Source organism: Lonchura striata, chromosome 28 (genome assembly GCF_050655825.1).
Source record: "Lonchura striata isolate lonStrDom1 chromosome 28, ASM5065582v1, whole genome shotgun sequence".
Taxonomy (NCBI): domain Eukaryota; kingdom Metazoa; phylum Chordata; class Aves; order Passeriformes; family Estrildidae; genus Lonchura; species Lonchura striata.
In genome coordinates this window covers 8759127-8766626 of record NC_140730.1, presented here as the reverse complement: position 1 = coordinate 8766626, position 7500 = coordinate 8759127, and positions in this window count along the sequence as shown.

Here is a 7500-nt window from a genome sequence, read left to right as displayed (position 1 = left end):
ACCGCGGCGGGCTGGCCGGGCCTTGCTCGGGGAGGAGGCTCTCGGGCGAGGGCCGGGGAAAAAAAAAGCCCGGCCGCGTCGACCCCCGGCTGCCGGCCACTGCCACCGGACCGGCTGCCGGAAAAATGCCTGCCGGAGCGGGCCCCGGCTTAAGGCCAGGCGGAAAAGGGACGAGGCGCCGCCGCCTCACCTGCCACCGATCGTCCCAGGGGGGCCGCCCCCCCTTCAACCGGGCCGGCACGGCAGCCGACCGGAGCGGAGCAACACACACGCGGGGCTTCTCACCGCCTCGCTGCGGCCAGCGAGCGGCTTCTCGACACGGTCTTTCGGGCCGTCTCTCTCGGCTCTCGGCTCTCTCTCTGGTGGCCCTTCACACTGCCCATTCTCTTCTCTCTGGCTTCTCGGGCAGCTCTCCCCGAAAGAGCGCCCTGGGCAGGACGGGAACCGGGACCAAGCCACGCGGCTCACCCGGCCTAGGCGGCACTCGCTCTGCCCCGACGACCGCGCGGCGCGGCCGCCCTATCCTCCGCCTTGCGACGCAGGCACCCTGGAAACCTGCGGGGACGCGGCCCGTCACCTCGCTCCCAATATACGGAAAGATAAGTCCAAGGCCGCCGACGCCTCCAAGGAGACGAGTGGAAGTCGACCGGGAGGGTGCGCCAGCGCAGGCCGACCGCTACGTCGACATAGCCGGAGGCAGCCTGGAACAGCGACCCCTTGGTGAACTTCCGCAGGCGGCCGCGACACCAGGTCTACCCGGGCGGACGGAGACCAGGTCTACCCCGGCTCCGGGATACCAGGTCTACCCCGGCCGCCGGGTACAAGGTCTACCCCGTCTCCGGGATACCAGGTCTACCCCGGCCGCCGGGTACAAGGTCTACCCCGGCTCCTGGATACCAGGTCTACCCCGGCCGCCGGGTACAAGGTCTACCCCGTCTCCTGGATACCAGGTCTACCCCGGCCGCCGGGTACAAGGTCTACCCCGGCTCCTGGATACCAGGTCTACCCCGGCCGCCGGGTACAAGGTCTACCCCGTCTCCTGGATACCAGGTCTACCCCGGCCGCCGGGTACAAGGTCTACCCCGTCTCCTGGATACCAGGTCTACCCCGGCCGCCGGGTACAAGGTCTACCCCGGCTCCTGGATACCAGGTCTACCCCGGCCGCCGGGTACAAGGTCTACCCCGTCTCCTGGATACCAGGTCTACCCCGGCCGCCGGGTACAAGGTCTACCCCGTCTCCTGGATACCAGGTCTACCCCGGCCGCCGGGTACAAGGTCTACCCCGGCTCCGGGATACCAGGTCTACCCCGGCCGCCGGGTACAAGGTCTACCCCGGCTCCTGGATACCAGGTCTACCCCGGCCGCCGGGTACAAGGTCTACCCCGGCTCCGGGATACCAGGTCTACCCCGGCCGCCGGGTACAAGGTCTACCCCGGCTCCGGGATACCAGGTCTACCCCGGCCGCCGGGTACAAGGTCTACCCCGGCTCCTGGATACCAGGTCTACCCCGGCCGCCGGGTACAAGGTCTACCCCGGCTCCTGGATACCAGGTCTACCCCGGCCGCCGGGTACAAGGTCTACCCCGTCTCCTGGATACCAGGTCTACCCCGGCCGCCGGGTACAAGGTCTACCCCGGCTCCTGGATACCAGGTCTACCCCGGCCGCCGGGTACAAGGTCTACCCCGTCTCCTGGATACCAGGTCTACCCCGGCCGCCGGGTACAAGGTCTACCCCGTCTCCTGGATACCAGGTCTACCCCGGCCGCCGGGTACAAGGTCTACCCCGGCCGCCGGGTACAAGGTCTACCCCGGCTCCTGGATACCAGGTCTACCCCGGCCGCCGGGTACAAGGTCTACCCCGGCTCCGGGATACCAGGTCTACCCCGGCCGCCGGGTACAAGGTCTACCCCGGCTCCGGGATACCAGGTCTACCCCGGCCGCCGGGTACAAGGTCTACCCCGGCTCCGGGATACCAGGTCTACCCCGGCCGCCGGGTACAAGGTCTACCCCGGCTCCTGGATACCAGGTCTACCCCGGCCGCCGGGTACAAGGTCTACCCCGTCTCCTGGATACCAGGTCTACCCCGGCCGCCGGGTACAAGGTCTACCCCGTCTCCTGGATACCAGGTCTACCCCGGCCGCCGGGTACAAGGTCTACCCCGTCTCCTGGATACCAGGTCTACCCCGGCCGCCGGGTACAAGGTCTACCCCGTCTCCTGGATACCAGGTCTACCCCGGCCGCCGGGTACAAGGTCTACCCCGGCTCCGGGATACCAGGTCTACCCCGGCCGCCGGGTACAAGGTCTACCCCGGCTCCGGGATACCAGGTCTACCCCGGCCGCCGGGTACAAGGTCTACCCCGGCTCCGGGATACCAGGTCTACCCCGGCCGCCGGGTACAAGGTCTACCCCGGCTCCGGGATACCAGGTCTACCCCGGCCGCCGGGTACAAGGTCTACCCCGGCTCCGGGATACCAGGTCTACCCCGGCCGCCGCGTACAAGGTCTACCCCGGCTCCTGGATACCAGGTCTACCCCGGCCGCCGGGTACAAGGTCTACCCCGTCTCCTGGATACCAGGTCTACCCCGGCCGCCGGGTACAAGGTCTACCCCGTCTCCTGGATACCAGGTCTACCCCGGCCGCCGGGTACAAGGTCTACCCCGGCTCCTGGATACCAGGTCTACCCCGGCCGCCGGGTACAAGGTCTACCCCGGCTCCTGGATACCAGGTCTACCCCGGCCGCCGGGTACAAGGTCTACCCCGTCTCCTGGATACCAGGTCTACCCCGGCCGCCGGGTACAAGGTCTACCCCGGCTCCGGGATACCAGGTCTACCCCGGCCGCCGGGTACAAGGTCTACCCCGGCTCCTGGATACCAGGTCTACCCCGGCCGCCGGGTACAAGGTCTACCCCGGCTCCGGGATACCAGGTCTACCCCGGCCGCCGGGTACAAGGTCTACCCCGGTTCCGGGATACCAGGTCTACCCCGGCCGCCGGGTACAAGGTCTACCCCGGCTCCTGGATACCAGGTCTACCCCGGCCGCCGGGTACAAGGTCTACCCCGGCTCCTGGATACCAGGTCTACCCCGGCCGCCGGGTACAAGGTCTACCCCGTCTCCTGGATACCAGGTCTACCCCGGCCGCCGGGTACAAGGTCTACCCCGGCTCCTGGATACCAGGTCTACCCCGGCCGCCGGGTACAAGGTCTACCCCGGCTCCGGGATACCAGGTCTACCCCGGCCGCCGGGTACAAGGTCTACCCCGGCTCCGGGATACCAGGTCTACCCCGGCCGCCGGGTACAAGGTCTACCCCGTCTCCTGGATACCAGGTCTACCCCGGCCGCCTGGAACAAGGTCTACCCCGGCCGCCGGGATACCAGGTCTACCCCGGCCGCCGGGTACAAGGTCTACCCCGTCTCCGGGATACCAGGTCTACCCCGGCCGCCGGGTACAAGGTCTACCCCGTCTCCTGGATACCAGGTCTACCCCGGCCGCCGGGTACAAGGTCTACCCCGTCTCCTGGATACCAGGTCTACCCCGGCCGCCGGGTACAAGGTCTACCCCGGCTCCGGGATACCAGGTCTACCCCGGCCGCCGGGTACAAGGTCTACCCCGGCTCCGGGATACCAGGTCTACCCCGGCCGCCGGGTACAAGGTCTACCCCGGCTCCGGGATACCAGGTCTACCCCGGCCGCCGGGTACAAGGTCTACCCCGTCTCCGGGATACCAGGTCTACCCCGGCCGCCGGGTACAAGGTCTACCCCGTCTCCTGGATACCAGGTCTACCCCGGCCGCCGGGTACAAGGTCTACCCCGTCTCCTGGATACCAGGTCTACCCCGGCCGCCGGGTACAAGGTCTACCCCGTCTCCTGGATACCAGGTCTACCCCGGCCGCCGGGTACAAGGTCTACCCCGTCTCCTGGATACCAGGTCTACCCCGGCCGCCGGGTACAAGGTCTACCCCGTCTCCTGGATACCAGGTCTACCCCGGCCGCCGGGTACAAGGTCTACCCCGGCTCCGGGATACCAGGTCTACCCCGGCCGCCGGGTACAAGGTCTACCCCGTCTCCTGGATACCAGGTCTACCCCGGCCGCCGGGTACAAGGTCTACCCCGGCTCCTGGATACCAGGTCTACCCCGGCCGCCGGGTACAAGGTCTACCCCGGCTCCGGGATACCAGGTCTACCCCGGCCGCCGGGTACAAGGTCTACCCCGTCTCCTGGATACCAGGTCTACCCCGGCCGCCGGGTACAAGGTCTACCCCGTCTCCTGGATACCAGGTCTACCCCGGCCGCCGGGTACAAGGTCTACCCCGGCTCCGGGATACCAGGTCTACCCCGGCCGCCGGGTACAAGGTCTACCCCGGCTCCGGGATACCAGGTCTACCCCGGCCGCCGGGTACAAGGTCTACCCCGGCTCCGGGATACCAGGTCTACCCCGGCCGCCGGGTACAAGGTCTACCCCGGCTCCTGGATACCAGGTCTACCCCGGCCGCCGGGTACAAGGTCTACCCCGTCTCCTGGATACCAGGTCTACCCCGGCCGCCGGGTACAAGGTCTACCCCGTCTCCTGGATACCAGGTCTACCCCGGCCGCCGGGTACAAGGTCTACCCCGGCTCCTGGATACCAGGTCTACCCCGGCCGCCGGGTACAAGGTCTACCCCGGCTCCTGGATACCAGGTCTACCCCGGCCGCCGGGTACAAGGTCTACCCCGTCTCCTGGATACCAGGTCTACCCCGGCCGCCGGGTACAAGGTCTACCCCGGCTCCGGGATACCAGGTCTACCCCGGCCGCCGGGTACAAGGTCTACCCCGGCTCCTGGATACCAGGTCTACCCCGGCCGCCGGGTACAAGGTCTACCCCGGCTCCGGGATACCAGGTCTACCCCGGCCGCCGGGTACAAGGTCTACCCCGGCTCCGGGATACCAGGTCTACCCCGGCCGCCGGGTACAAGGTCTACCCCGGCTCCTGGATACCAGGTCTACCCCGGCCGCCGGGTACAAGGTCTACCCCGGCTCCTGGATACCAGGTCTACCCCGGCCGCCGGGTACAAGGTCTACCCCGTCTCCTGGATACCAGGTCTACCCCGGCCGCCGGGTACAAGGTCTACCCCGGCTCCTGGATACCAGGTCTACCCCGGCCGCCGGGTACAAGGTCTACCCCGGCTCCGGGATACCAGGTCTACCCCGGCCGCCGGGTACAAGGTCTACCCCGGCTCCGGGATACCAGGTCTACCCCGGCCGCCGGGTACAAGGTCTACCCCGTCTCCTGGATACCAGGTCTACCCCGGCCGCCTGGAACAAGGTCTACCCCGTCTCCTGGATACCAGGTCTACCCCGGCCGCCGGGTACAAGGTCTACCCCGTCTCCGGGATACCAGGTCTACCCCGGCCGCCGGGTACAAGGTCTACCCCGGCTCCGGGATACCAGGTCTACCCCGGCCGCCGGGTACAAGGTCTACCCCGGCTCCGGGATACCAGGTCTACCCCGGCCGCCGGGTACAAGGTCTACCCCGGCTCCTGGATACCAGGTCTACCCCGGCCGCCGCGTACAAGGTCTACCCCGTCTCCTGGATACCAGGTCTACCCCGGCCGCCGGGTACAAGGTCTACCCCGGCTCCGGGATACCAGGTCTACCCCGGCCGCCGGGTACAAGGTCTACCCCGGCTCCGGGATACCAGGTGTAGCCCGGGGGGCCGGACAACGGGTCTACCCCGGCGCCCGGAGGAAAAGTCTACTCCGGGGCCATGGCAAGAGGTATTTCCCCATACCCGGGTAGTAGAGCGTTTCTCAATGGCCGGCTTTACCTTTTTTTGCCTGGTGGGGGTGGGGGGGGCGGGCGCGAGGGGGGGGGCTCGGTGTGGGTTTTTTTGGGGGGTGGGGGAATGTGCGTTGCGGGACTTTTGGTTCGAGTTTTCTGGGTTTGTTTTAGGAGTTACGGGGTTATCCCTTTGTTTTTTGTGGCTTGGTTCCCCTTGGTCTGGTTTGGGGTTCGGGTTTCATTTCCCGCGCTTCCCCTTTCCTCCCTTCTCGAAGAGAACGACTCTTCTGTTCCCTCGGCGCAAGAAACTGATCCGGAAAAGGAATTTTCTTGACGAACTTTATTTCTTTCCCTCTGGTACCCAGAGCGATCCCAGACCAAGCTGACAGGCAGCCTGCGTCAGCCTGCCGTCGAAGCAGCGTCAGCAGCCCCCTCCGCCCGGGGTGCCGCGCAGCCCTACCCGGCCGAACGGAATTTCAGTGGGGCCAGCGCGCAAGGGAAGCGAGGGAGGGAGGGAGGGACGGGGGGGCGGGGGGGGGAAGGGAGGGAGAGAGAGACAGAGAGAGAGGGGCACGGTGACACACACGCCGGCTCCACACACTCGCAATCCGACGCCGCCCCCTCAGAGCCCGCCCATCGACGGTTGGGGGCGCCCCGCCTGAAGACTTTCCCTGCCTCCGCCCATCGGCGGTTGGGGGCGCCCCGCCCTGCCCCATCAGACTCCCCGGCGCCGCTCGCAGACTACTTTCCCCACCCCCGTCGCCGTCCCCCGCCCGCTCTCTCCTCGGCCGGTTCGCACACCCGCAGCGGCGGGAGGGCCAGGAGCGGGCCGACACCGAGGAAGGCGGGTCCTTCGGCCAGCAGGGCCGGGGCCCGCGGCAGAGGCGGCCCCTTTGCCGAGAAGCCTTCTCTTCGGCTCTCGCCCAGCCTTCTGCTTTGACGGCCTTCTTTCCTTGACGCTCCAGCCCGGCCTGGCCCCGTCCGAGCCCGGGGCAGGACGGCAGCGGGGTGGGGGGGAGGGGGGTCGAGCGGCTGAAGGCAGTGAGGGATCCGGAGACGGAGGCAGGAGCCGGGCCGCTGTCGCTTTGGGCACGGAGGAGGCGGGAGCGCTGCCGGCTCCCAACGGCCGGCTCCTTCCCTCTCTAGACTGGCGCCGGGCGGCCGCAGGGTGGGTCGTGCGCGGGACAGCAGGTCCGCCCGGGACACCAGGGCGACAGTTCTGCCGCAGCAGCCGGGCGGCCGGAGGCCGGGCCCGGAGTAGGACGACAGGTCTACCCCGGCGCCCGGAACACCAGGTCTACCCCGGCTCCAGGGCAACAGGCCTACCCCGGCGCCCGGAATTCCAGGTCTACCCCGGTGCCCGGAACACCAGGTCTACCCCGGCTCCAGGAGAACAGGCCTACCCCGGCGCCCGGAATTCCAGGTCTACCCCGGCTCCAGGGGAACAGGCCTACCCCGGCGCCCGGAATTCCAGGTCTACCCCGGCTCCCGGAAGACCAGGTCTACCCCGGCGCCCGGAAGACCAGGTCTACCCCGAGGCTTCCGTGCACCAGGTCTACCCCGGCGCCCGGAAGACCAGGTCTACCCCGAGGCTTCCGTGCACCAGGTCTACCCCGGCGCCCGGAACACCAGGTCTACCCCGGCTCCAGGGGAACAGGCCTACCCCGGCGCCCGGAATTCCAGGTCTACCCCGGCGCCCGGAAGACCAGGTCTACCCCGAGGCTTCCGTGCACCAAGTCTACCC